Here is a 12,351-nt window from a genome sequence, read left to right as displayed (position 1 = left end):
GGTTCAGGCTGCAAAACAAGAAACTCTGCGATAATACTAAAATCTATGTTGCAATGTTTTTTTTTCTGGTTTCTATTTGCAGGTAGGTTATTTTTGCCATGGTGAAGTATCAGCTTAAAAACTTGAAGTAAAGGATTGCGAAGTCTCTTTGCTTCTTTTGCACTTTATCTAGTTTATCTTTCAATATTCCAGGAAAACATTACCTATAAAATATTCTTCTCCCTCATTGTGATGATTCTGTATTTGAAAATCCCAGAATATAAACTCCTATGCTGAATTATAAAATACCTTCCACAGTAGGTTGATAATGTAATACCTTACCTAGAGCCAAAATGTGAAAGCTAATACACTAATTTCCAGGTTATTCCAAAAAATGAGTTGTTTATTACCTTGTGTCATACCTTAACATTTCTACTTACATATTTCATGGGACCCCTTTGGTCTTGAAAGACTATAATCTTTATTTGAACACTTAAGCCCTAATCCTGCAATTTCCTTGTTTAAACTTTACAGAGGGTCCCTTTAAACGATTTACGATGTAGCACTAAGAAGACCAGTATTTGTAGGTGCAGGTCCTTCTGTTATGGGAAATAATGCAAATTCAATGATTTCAAACTTTTTTACAGGCATAATGCATTTTCCCTGCTAAAGACAGAACTCTGTGAAAACACAAGAGGTTCTGAAATCCATTGTACTCTCTTCATGCATGTCAGTCCATATGGGTTTTGAATCCATGGTGTGAGACTGCTGAGGATGTGTACATTACTCTTTTAGTTTAATGCTTGTTAAACAATAAACCTGTCAAATGAAAATATCTCCATTGCAGCAAACCCTCTTGAGGAAGCAGTCAGGGCCCAGATCTGTCATCCTTACTCTCACTGGGTGTTATATGTTACCCTGCAACTAGTTTTCTTGAAATCAGTCACATCACATCTGAAGTAAACTACTTAAAGACAATAAAATAGACAGAATTACACACTTGGCAATCAAGTAATTCAGGACCATCACCCAATAATTCAAGGAGATTGCAAAAATATGATGTGATAGAAGAATACGAATTAAAGAAGAGGCGAATGCAGCAGTGATATGAGCTTTTTGAGAAATGTATAGGTTAAAAAAAAAGCATGTAGACACAAAAACATAAGACATTTCTCAGTCTTGATGCTTGATGATACTCAGATATGCAATTATACTTCAGTGAGTAATTGTTAAGGAGATAAACCTGCTGAAGAGTAATGACTTATTTGGGAGCTTTTAAAAGAAGAGCTGAACAAAAAACACACCCTGCTTAACCTCTACTCATTCTTACTGTACAAGGTATATTTTAAAGCATAGAATATTGTTACTCCTGTGATGAAAATCAAGTGAAATAGCAAGTATGGAGCTTATCTTTGGAATAAAAACAGTGTAAAATGCATGTTTTCTGTAATTAATGTAGGCTACAACTATGTAAGCTGTTATTCAGGGAAAAAGCTGTGCACTAAGTGGTCCAAAGAATACACACACTGTTTGGATTTTCTTTTTCCAGAATTAAACATTACTCTGGAACATAATGCGTTGATTTTGAACTCTCCGTAAGTTACTGGACCTAGTCCATGAGCCTCATGGCAATGCTGTGAAGTGACAGGAGGAGGAGCATGATAGGGATCTGCCCTGATCTGTGATCCCGCTGGGAAGCAGTGCTGATGTTTACTGGAGGAGGCACTCTTTGTGCCCCAGACTGGAGCATAAGCTGTTTGTTTGTCTTGAGGTCCTGGTAGGGTGGGCCTTACAGTTTTAGTGCAGCTGAGGGGATTAGGACCCAAAATGGAGAAAATGGTTCATAAAGGTTTGAATATTTTTGTGAAAATACATTGCTGCATTTATAATGCAGACTAGTCAGTCACGGCTTATCATCCAGCAACCTAATTGCTCAGACTGCGGCTCACACTATTAGAGAGGCAAAGGAAAAATAGAGCAGGAAATTTTGCACAAAGATCAAGCAAAGACTGTACTTAGTAATTAGTGCAGAAACGAAAGCCTCCTTCCGAGGCTTCAACAGACTTTCGACTGGATCATAAAAAGACTGAGAAGTCTGGCCAAACTGCATGCCCTGCACTTACGTGTGAGCATCTGCTGTGGTGGCATAAAGTTTTAAGGAACTGGCTCTGCGCTGCCCAGGATTTCCCCTTGGCGCTGCCAGAGTGGAAGGGAAGGGCTAATAGCAAAGCCAGAGATCTATCCAGTGCTTTCTGTGTGACACTGTCTCATACTCTTTCTTATTAAGTTTGAAAAGAAAGTCCAATTAGTATTAAGCATAAAGCAAAAGATGAATCATTTTAGTGGCAAGGTAACAGTGATAGCATCAAAATCATGTAAACATAATCTCCAGAGGCTGAGCTGCAGTATTGACTTAGAGAAATAGATAGTGCGAATGGTTGATATGATTAACGAGTGCCTCATAGGAATTGACTAATGTAACTGTGGCTAAAAGTCTGTATAACTGACATTCTCCTAGACGAAAAGGAAATATGTTTAAAAAAGGAAAGCTAATATTACCTGTACATTGGCCAGAGAATGAGATAACTCTTAATGCTAACACAGGCATTTCAAACAAGCCAGAATGTAAGAGAAGAGTCGCTGGACTCTCGTCTTGCAGGAGAAGAGCATATGTCCTCTGATTATGTTTCATTTATATTTTGCACCTCAAATGATATTGAAACTTACTGAGATGGAGGAAAATATGCCAGGATTATGAGATATAGTGAATTATGAAGTCTTCAATGTCTTAAGCCGTAGCATTTTGAGACTGAGGTAGAGAAACTTGCACTAGTTATAAAAGTTAAAATTTGCAATTTCGCCTTTGATTTTAGATTCCTTAATGATTCATATTCTGAGAACTAAGGTAAATTAGGGCTTAATGTGCTTCAGGTTGGATTTCTGCTAGTCAGTGGCCTATTTTGAATATTTTCCTCGGCGATATTTATTTTTATTTTCACATCACTCTTTTTTTTTCCCCCCTCTTCCTTTCTGGTAAGTTGAACATACGTCATATGTGAGCTGGTTGAAGGTAGCTAAGTTGGGTTTGGAAGGCATACGAAGGTAATCACTGCCTGTTGCATTGATGGGGGCGAGTCTGTAATGAAATCTGCTAAGTGACTGCTTAGCAGGGAAGACGGCAGCTGCTGCCCACGTCAGGCAGTACAACAGCCAGCATGGGGATGGACATTGCAGCATGGGAGACATTCTTCCTGAAACATTATACCCCCAAAGTTACTGAGGAGCATACAGATAATGCTTGCAGGAAAATTAAAAATAGTAGATTCATTAGTTGCTAGGGCTCAACTTCAGTTTTAAAGATAGCGATACAACTTGCATTCTTCCATGGCCACAATTTTGTTGTAACTTCATCCATGAAGCTTCTCAGAAAATGCTCCCTACTTCATCTTGTTTGCCTGAACAGTTTTTCTATGTATTGTACCTGTAAGAAGATTAAAGAGACTATTATATGGGAGTTCACAGGGGTCTCCAAAGTAGACAAAGTTTTTGGTTTTGCTTTTTTTCCCCCTTTGAAAGTCCTATGCTGCTTTCCTTAATTGAAAATGAGTCATCTAAATTGAGAATGCCTGATTTTCTCTTTGCGTATAAACACAAACCTTGATTTATTCTGAGAGCTGATAGACCCACTGGAGAGAAAATACAATCATTGCTTATTGGGCATAATGAGTTTCCCAAAAGGAAATAGAATTATGTTACTGATTCTGCAAAACCCTTTTGAAAGCACATAAACTCTCAGCAGAATCCCAGAGATGGGGACACAAAAAATCCTGTCACCCTAGAGTTGTTTGAAATGAAGGAAACTATCTATGGTATTTTCTAAGACATTTTGTAGGCACTATATGCCAAAACAGGTTTTGCTGAATTTGAATGCTGTGCATAACAAGTACCTATAAAAAACAAAAACAACAACAACCAAAAAAATACTTGAAAAGTAAACTATCTCCAGGCATGTTTCTGGAGTGTGTGTTTAGGTGTATGCTGTGGAGAACAGCAGTGCAAGTGAAAGGTTCAATTAAGAGTAATGGAAAAGTAAGTGTATGATTTTGGTCAAAAACAACCATAGAGACCTGCTGTAGTGCTTCTGCTCAGAGGTAAGGCCCCAATCTTGATTTTTTTCCGGGTTGTTTAAATTGGGAAGTGACTTAGCTTTAACTAACGTATTGTTAGCTGCTCCAGGTAGAAAACACTGGTCATTTCAATTGTGTTAGCTGTTTCTGATTAACTAGTAGAGTGTATGCTATGGATAACCAAAACAGTCCTTGTCTTGACTGTGTGCTATCATGTCCTCCCTCATGCTTGGTAACACACTTTAAAATCATAACCTTAATGTGAGCAATTGCAATAGCTGGCTGCGTTTTTGTAGATATTTGTAAGAGACATTACTGACACAGACAGTACCTTTCATAGAATTTAGCTGCATGCTTAAGGTAGGTACTTAGTAAATGTTTTCTCAAGTCAGTCTCTTCACATCTTAAATGTGAAGAAACCGATTAAGTGAGTCTTTAAACATTTTAAAGACCTTAGCATTGCTTACTGCATTGATTTCAGACATTGTCTTTCTGAGAGGAGAATGGTAATGTTAAATTTTCCATCTAAATCTAAGCAGATTCCTTAAAAAGGTCGTGGAAAGCACTTTGAACGTATTTATACTTAGCAAAATGATTATGCAGCCAATTACAATATATTTGCATATCTGAAAGCTGTATCTATTGGCAGTTGTGTGTAATAATGTTCATTAACTTATAAACCTTGGTTCAGGCAGTTGTTCTTCAGTCTTTACAATCACAGCAAAACAGTGTTAGTACTCAGGTATACTGATTATAGCTTCATGCACATCTTTCTTGAATAGCTATGGCAGTACAGAGCTCAGAGTGAATTACAAGATCCTTCTCAGGCCACAGAGAATATACTCGGGAAAATAATCTTTGCTTCAGAGTAAAATTTTATTAGATGATACTATTGAACATAGTCTTTCAGCTGCTTCAATCTCAGCCCTAGAGTACAGTCTTGAATTCATGTCTTTCACTTAAAAGTCAAGGATGCTTAAATATAGGGAACTGCCCTATTCTGTATAGTAGTTTAGTATTATGAGATATTTTTTATTCTAATCTCATTTATTTTCTGTTTGTGCACTGTTTTGAAAAAGGCAACAGCTCGGGCATTAGTAACTTGGTAAGGGCATGCTTAAGGGCAGTTATCTCACACAAGATGTAGTATTAAGATCTGTATGCCTTGTAATCGAAGATGCTCCTTTTTGCAAATTAGAGATCAATCGGGGGCCTTCAGTGATTTCTCTGTTTTATTCAGCTTTCTGTATGCTTCCACTATAGCAAACCTTATCTAAATGGAAAACAAAATCACTCTTATATCATACGATATGAAATGTTGCCTGGACATTTGTCTAGATGTCATTGGCAGATGAAATGATACTGACACGTGGAGGCCATTAATTTTAGAAAGTTATCATTTAGGATTTTAAGGGAAAGAATTTATAGGCTATTTAGAATTACTTTCGGTAGTTTAATCAGGAGTTTCATTTCATCATTTTTAAATGCCCCAGTGAGACTAATTTTAGACTAAAGGAATGTAGCTCATGAAAAGCTTGACTGTAGTCAGTAGAATCACACTAGTGGGCAGAACTGGGTCTCTTCATTGTAATAAACTGCCATGAAAAATTCCTTGCATGCTACCTGGTGCTTGGTTTGGTGTTTTTTGTTGGTTTTGGGGGTTTCTGAGGGTGTCAGGTTCGAGTTGGTCATTCTTTTGCAAATGAAATGCAAATTAAATAATAGGAACGTTATGGGACACTCTGAACATTACAGGCAACACTGGAAGGGCCAAGCTGGCACAATATGGTGTGATCTGGCAGCACTGAGGATGCTGTAGCTCTGTATCAGAAGAGGCCTGTGAGATCTCCATAGTGTTCTCCTACTGGAGTGTCCCTACGTACCACACTGTGCTTGAGGAATTGCTACTATTAGTCTTGTTGCAGTGGAGCTGTTGCTGTGATACGTTGTCTAATGAATTGCCCTTGAAAAGATCCTGCCCCAGTCAGGGGCCTGATCCTGCCCAAGTAGGAGAAAAAGGGGCTTCTTTTTCCATTTTCCTTAAAAGATTGAGCATTACAGGATTACTGACGTCTTCAGTCCTTGGCATAAGTGCAGAGCTTTGGACATAGAAAACAGAAATCACACTTCCATATCATTAATTTGCTTTACAAATGAATGAGTAGAAACTGGAGAAGAAATATGCTTAGGCTTTCTTTTAGGTTTTTTTTTTTTTTTCCTCTTGAGAAAATAAGCTGAAAACAGAACTTTGTCTTTAAAAAAATCATACTGTTTCTATCATTATAAATGATAAATGCCTGTCCAGAGCTATGAGGCTGCATGATTAGGCGACTGGATTTTTTTTGACCAAGCAAGCCATTACTGTGCAGTGCGTTGAATGTGGTGGGACCTGCGGGAGGGTCCAGGAGGGGCCATCCACCTGCCCAGCCCAGGAAAATCCTGAGCTTCGTCTTCCTGGCTTCCAGCTAGGCAAGAGCCTGTTCGGTTCCCTGGCTACTGGACTACTACTATTTCACTATTTCAGTCTTTCAATGCAAAGTTCCAAAGTTTAATGCAGAGTTCCAATGTGGATGCAGAATATCTGTCCACAAAGCATAAATGAGGTCAGCTGAACTTCTGTTATCCTTGCATAAAGTTTCAGCGGTGACTTGCGCTGCTGATGTGTGTCTGTTCTGAACTGGTTCACGAACCATCAGTGCTTTTCATTAAATCTCTTGCTACTCCACGATGGCATGATTTGCAGACTGCAATTTGCCAAAGGTAACACACCAACAAATCTGAGAGATAAGTCAGGCTGTTCTTAAGCTTTTATTTTAGCTCTCAGCTCCCTAATTGTTTTTTCCCCTCCCATAGACCAAGACACAAACAGTGACAGGTGATAAATACAAGCTTTGATTTGTTGAGCATGTTAGCTCCATGTGTAGCCCCAGGCAGTGAATTTCATTATGGGCTGGTTTACTTGTGGATTGGTTCTTGGGGTTGCTTCTGATGCAAAAAAAAGATTTTACCTGCCGCTGTGGCTGATAAGCCTCAAAGGTGAAATATAAAATAGGGTGCAAGTAACCAGCACATATAAACTGCAAAAAGTTCTCTAGAGACAGCTGCTCTCATTGCTCATTCTGTAATATGATGGAGTTCAACTCTTACAGGCTGCGTTGCATTAAAAACAGAATGCATAAATCTCACAGTGAAATATTGAAACTAATAGTATGAAATATGAGGATGAAATTTAATGAAGTTGAAAAACAAATATGTTACAATGCTGCAGTATAAAAACAGATTTTAGTAGGGGTTCAGTTTCTCTCCCTTACATATACTGTCACAGTTTACCTCCTTTTTCTGTCTTCGGTATAGCTTTGTCTATGCACTTCTTTTTTGCTGTTTCTTTATTGGTAGTTAAAAGATTTTTAATCATACAGTACTTCATGATTTTGTTGTTATTGCTCCCTAGTGTCCCAAAAGGACATAGATACTAAAAGACTGCTAACAATTTTTTCTTTCTAGAAGATGGCTGTGTGTTTTCCTGAATTATTTGCATTTTACAATTCTCCATAGATATTATTAAGAGAAAACACAGTGGTAAAAAATAGTGACATAATTAATGTGATGGTGACAGAAATACTTAACAAATGTGTTTCTGAATAATTTTTAGATTTCAAAATCTTAATTGCTTTGCACATTTTCAGATGTTTTTGAATACTAGTCTGGGTAGTTTTTCTGAGTGAAATAATTGTGATTAACTACTAAAAATCATATGCAGCATATGATTAGAAACACCAACCATAGTATATCATTTACATGGTGAGTCAGCACAAATGAATAAAATACTGCTACTGACAAATAAAGGGTAAATACTCAGGGCAAACTATTTGCAGCCACATGTGCGAGTATCTAGAGATCACAAGTTAGAACTTGATAAATAGGTTTTCAACTCAGTAAATCATGACTTGGCTTGACTGCTTACCTGAGTGGAAAGAAATTGCCTTAGACCAGCTGTTCGTTCAGGTATCTCAGTTGCGTTCATGCCGGTGACCGCTCCTTTGCTGACTGTCGTGACTTAGCTTTGTCTCTGTAATCACTAGGAGTGTTTTACATTACAGTTCTCTCAGTTAATCCCGATTGATTTTAATAGTTAAGCTGAATATAGCAATAGCAAATACTAGCTTGTAGCAGTAATTACGAGCTTGTAGAGCTCACTTCTGGTCCCAGGCAAGGATAATATTTCTTGGGGATCTTCTGTGCATCTGCACAGGGTTGGTGGGCACCAGTTGTGCTCCTGACATTGGCAGCACACCAAGAAAGTAAGGCAACATTCCCACCTTCCCTGCTTCTAACATCTTTCCCCAGAGGGAGATAAGAGTGTCATAATCCCAGGCAGTATTGCTTTGCTGCCAGTATGGGAAGCAGAAGCTGCTTCCTACATGCACTCAGTCACGCAATAAGCATATCTCAGTCACAGCACAATATAGGTGAAAGAACCATTTTATGAATTCTAATATTTCTCTTCCTTAAAACATTTTCGTATTGAAAACAGCTCCTCCGAGTCCAGATCTTTAAGATTTAGCCTGCCTAGTACAAATCAGAGAATATTTTGTGTAGAAGCACAAGCAAAGACAGTGTGAGCAAGGAGGCAAAAAAACACAATCATGTAACTGGTGAGTAGTGCCCCTTGCTTGCCCTGTTAGTCTAGTCTAGCAGCTAGGCTGCCTCTGAAGGGGAGAGTGCGGAAACAGCTAAATGGCTCAACGGCATCAAGAACAGCAATGGAAGAAGCATTGTCCATCCCTGTCTGTGGGAAAGGATGTTTTGTAAGGAAACCTACAGAGTACCTGTGATTTCCTAGTGTTTAGGTTGGAGAGCTAAGCCAGTGCTCTGTGTTCAGCTGCAACTAGCTGTTGTCTGTATAGACTAGGAAATTTGTCTCTTTAAGGATGTGGGGGCACTTTGGTTCTCTGGCCATGTCTTTGTGAATGCAGTGCGCTTCTGGGGGGCTCCCTCTCACCAGTCTACTTGTGTTTGCCTCATGCACATGCCTAAAAGTCATATTCAGGGTGAGGAAAGACATACTGCACTGTTCCAGCCTCTTTTCGTAGTCCTGGAATTTGCAAACACCAAAAATGCCCTCCAGCAAAGTAGTGCAATTGCTTTTTTTTTTGCATTCTTTTTATGTTCTTCTTTACTGCATATTCTTGGTTACGATAAAGAGCATGACTATCGAATGAATAGCAGTAAGCTATTCGTATTTGAAAGGCTGCTTTGCCAAAAGAAAAGTTTGCTGCAGGTCTACAAAAAAACTCTGAACTCCTTTGAGTGACAGCATCTGTGGATGTCGTTTTCAAAATTCAAAATAACCAGTTTAAACTGTAGATTAAGTAGGTAAAAGGGATATTTGTGTCACAAAAACTTTTGAGCTATTCATGTGTTTTCAGAGATGGGTGAATATAATATAACAAATTCTACTCCACATCTAACCTTCCCTAATGTCCCAAAAGGACATAGATACAAGATTCCAGTTTGGGCTGAAACCTCATATTCTTCTCAGCAGGCTTAGAGACAAGTGATACTAGTTCTTTTCACATGTTGTTGTCCATGTGTTTGCAATTAAATTTTTGTTCATAAAGTACTGTATTGGTAGCAATATTGTGCTTGAGGCAACCTCCTTATGAGGTTATACCTCTTGCAGTGGTATTCAGAACAGCTAGCACGTGGAGTCTGTAGTATGTATCAGTTTTCTGTCTAGAGTATCAAGGCTCATGCTTTGTACCTTTTGATCACTGATTTAAGGTCCAAGAAAAATGAATTCCTCATCTTCATAACTAAAGAAGTTTAGCTTCTGTAGAAAAATGAAATCTTACTTGAGAAGGCAGTATATTTTTCCATTTGTGAAATGTAGCCTGTTTTGAAACATTCACAAGTAAGACATTCATTGAAAATGAAACAAGATTTTCGTTACCTTATTTCACCTGCGTAAGGAACATGTGGCCTTAAAATTTTAATCCAAAAATAGGTACATGGTTGTACAACACAGCACAAGATCGTCATGCTACCATGACGAAAATCAGTCTTAGCACACAAAAATCCTCCCTTCCAACACACCAAATAAATCTGCAAAATCAGAAGAGGAGTAGGTATCAGTCACTTTGCAGCTTCAGTTCTGTAACTGGCTTGTAGAATTGTAGCGGTTTGTGGTGGGACTTGCAAGGGTGGCAAGTCATAAGATCTCCGAGCATAATTATAACTGCTTCTTTGCAGAGAAAAGACTTGCATAAAACTTACATACCTTGGAAAGAGTAAGTAAAGAAGAAATAGGCTTCTGTTGAAGTGCTTCAGTAGGGCAGAAAACAATGCTCATGAAAGGCAAAGCCATGCAGCAGTTCCTCTCTAGAGGAGAGGGGAGGGACAGATCGTTTTGAGATAAAAACAAGTCAGAAGTGTATTAGGATCATCATAGTGGAGAAAAAACATGTCATCAAAGGAAAAAAAATCCCTCTAGAAATGCAGGACAGAGAAGGAGGAAAGAAGAAAATGAGATGAAAAGTAATGGGGAAAAAAAGAAAATTTAGTCACTAGTTTCAGTAAGAGACGAACACTTGGTACATTAGCAGTGAAGTATATTACTATTTTCTTTAGCATTGTTTTTGTATACAGTTGCTGAAGTTTTCAAAGGAAGGTTTCATTTTAGCTTTAGAGCATTTAAAGGAGTTTGTCCCCTGCTGTAGGAGAGTTGTGCTTCATGCTCTGTTTTGAAAAAGTTTGTTGAAAGTAATACTTATTAAATTATTTCATTTGCAGTAATGCCAATATCAATGCGTCATTATTTTGCAACATTTTATATCGCTTTTTGCAACAGTTATTCACTGTGCTTAGGAATTGCATGCCTCTGAAAGGGTGAAGCATTAATAGGTCCAAAATCTTTGAAGATAAAGAACAGACCAGATGAAATAAGACAGAGATTCCCTTGTGGAAGACAACCTTTCCTTCATTACCCCTTTTTTATTTCTTATTTATGAATTTTGGAAGCAATCCAAACACAAAAAAAAGAAGGAAAATACGTCCATACTTAATGTCACATCAAGAGAAGAGATGAAACACAGTTGGTTACGCAGTTGCTAAACTTTGGAACAACATTCTGAATGTTGACTGAGACTTGAGAAGTTGAGATTACCTGTGCTGCACCTCCAGCACATAACATTCTTTTATGCTGTGAGTATCTGCAGTCTCATCCAGGGCAGCCATAAGAGCATAATGTCTTCTACCTTTTGGAAGTTCCAGCTCTTCAGAATTTTGGTGGTCTCAACAGGATCTAAATAAATCACTCTAAAATTGTGAATGCATGCTGGGTCAAATCCTGCCATAATTTTTATTCATAGATAGTTTGAGATGTCACTGAGAGCTTAAGTTAAAAGACTCAAGCTTAGCTTTCAGGTAGTTTCAGTTTTTGAAAGCATTTTCAATCCTTTTCTGCAGATTTATTTCCTAATAGTTTTTCTCTCCGTTTTCATCTGTTTTCTTGTTCAAGATTGAACTTAATCAAGAGCATAATACTTTGTAATTCAGGGGTGTTCTGAGTCAGGCCTGAATTTGTTAACCTGGGACTGTTCTTATCTAATCCCGCTACCTGTAAGTTGATCTTATCTAGCTTTCCAAATATATTGAATTTTAGCAAGAATTTTGAGTCAAATTCACACACTTCTAAAGCTCCTTGTTATGTCTCTTCACTAGTCCCAGGAAGGTGCAGGGTCATGACTAGCAGAACAAAGTGTGTCTGTGCTTTCCGAACATTAATCTTAAAAAATAAATGCTTTCTACTAGAATTGATAGTTGCTTCAGAGAACTGAGACTGTATTTACTCATCACTTGGTGGCAGACTATTTAAGATCAGTATTTGAGGTCCAACTTTTATTATTGGGTTATCAAGATCTAAGCTATTGCAGGTATAGCGCTTTTATCCCTTGTTGCTGAAAGACAGAGTATGTCCCAGATTGGTCTCTGGATAGTGGCTGCAGCCAATGAAGAAATAACATGAGAAGATTTGGAAGGAACCATACTTTTATCTTTCCTGTCCCCTTGTAAGATTCTTTTTAAAAAGCGGCAGTGGCACTTGGCAGTAGCAGTGGATTTTTTAGCTAAAAACTCTCCCTGGGAACCTGTGTCAGCAGTAGGAAAGTTGTTAGCTGCCTTTGGATTTGCAGTTGTTCTTGTGGCCAGAAAAAATAATCATAGGTGTTTCCACATCTACTGAGTT

General features: G+C 38.1%; 1 protein-coding gene across 1 annotated transcript in view; it reads left to right on the top strand.

Moving 5' to 3' along the window:
• MYO3B (myosin IIIB) overlaps positions 1-12,351 on the top strand; it is a 185,294-nt gene that overhangs the window by 146,307 nt on the left and 26,636 nt on the right. The window lies entirely within an intron of this gene.

Source organism: Tinamus guttatus, unplaced genomic scaffold (genome assembly GCF_059628265.1).
Source record: "Tinamus guttatus ecotype Peru unplaced genomic scaffold, ASM5962826v1 Tinamus_guttatus_pri_ptg000060l, whole genome shotgun sequence".
NCBI lineage: Eukaryota > Metazoa > Chordata > Aves > Tinamiformes > Tinamidae > Tinamus > Tinamus guttatus.
This window is presented reverse-complemented; position numbering and strand designations above follow the sequence as displayed.